This window comes from Furipterus horrens, unplaced genomic scaffold (assembly GCF_987537825.1).
Source record: "Furipterus horrens unplaced genomic scaffold, mFurHor1.1.pri manual_scaffold_8, whole genome shotgun sequence".
In the NCBI taxonomy this organism is placed as follows: Eukaryota; Metazoa; Chordata; class Mammalia; order Chiroptera; family Furipteridae; genus Furipterus; species Furipterus horrens.
Window position 1 is genome coordinate 65,575,404 of NW_028327178.1, and position 1,244 is coordinate 65,576,647.

Below are 1,244 nucleotides of genomic sequence, written 5' to 3' on the forward strand. Positions count from 1 at the left end.
GCTATTTTTTTTTCAGCAGAAAAGTTTTATTCTTTATAAGGCCTTACCTTACAGACACAAACCAAAGTAGCCATTTAAAGCATTAGATATGGAGGCATGAGACACACTGGGGGAAATGCTTCACTGTCTGCAGCTTACACCAAACTGCTCCATCGACAGCTGAGCTCTGCTAGTACTTGGGTGTAGTTGAGGGGGAGTACAGCTACAGAACCAATGGAGAACAGTGGTTTTCTACAAGTACTGAAGCATTTTAAGACTAAATTGGTAGGGATATATTTCAATTGTGAAGGGAAGAGGAGAAAAAAGCTGAGTCCCTTCCCACAGGGCATTAGGCGGCCTTGAAGAGGGCTATGGCAGAGAAGCAGAATTTCCCTTGCTCACACTCAGTGAATTCTCTGCAGACCTTGGCAGCATCCTGCAGCAGCAAGTCCTCTGCCCTGGTGCCATGGTTCACCAGAAAAGGCATTCATCAATCATGTTCATAGAGGTGAGCATCCATGTTGTTAAGCAGAATAAAGTGGAAGTTCACTTTGTCATCTCCCCAACACTGGCCTTCTTGTACCACAGTGTCATGGCCTTCCTAAATGGCCTCATTTTTTTCAAAGCATTTTATTCTGTCTTCAGGGGACAACTTCTCATTTCAGAAAGAAACTGTTTCAGAAATGACCCATCCTCAAATTCCAGTTTGTCCTGATTATTGGCCACTGCATGTTTAAGTCTGATGGTACCACAGGAGTTCCCAATGGTCTGCTTCATGAAGTACACTTTAGGTCTGACTTCTTGTCTCTTCAGCTATTTGATCTGTTTTTTCCTGAAGTTCTCATGCTGGGCGCTGAATGGAAACAGCAGCAGCAGCGCACAGGCAGGTGCAGGCACTAACCTTAGAGACTCCTCCTGCAGCCCCAGCAAGTCCCCAAAGTGCCACCGGCCAGAGACCCCCAGGCAGGCCAGCATTTTGCTCAGCATCTCAAGGTTAATCTGCACGGGTTTGAGCTGCATCTTCATGAACCACAGGTGAGATCACTACTCAGAGAAGAGGAAAAGCAGCCAATAAGGAACTTCTTAATAATCCATGATGTATCCAGCTTTTCCCCCAAAATCAATTACAGTGGTACCTAGGTACTCATTGTTAATTCATTCCATAATGCATGACGAGGGCTAAAATAGACGAGTACAAAGCAAGCAATGAGTGCTGAAACATTTTTTTTTTCATCAAAATGTGACAAGGACAGGGTTCGACAAGT

The 1,244-nt window shown here is 44.7% G+C and overlaps 1 pseudogene; it reads right to left on the reverse strand.

Annotated features, from left to right (window-relative positions):
* Positions 1 to 328: 328 nt before the first annotated feature.
* Positions 329 to 999, reverse strand: LOC150003078 (ubiquitin carboxyl-terminal hydrolase isozyme L1 pseudogene; annotated as a pseudogene).
* Positions 1,000 to 1,244: the final 245 nt, after the last annotated feature.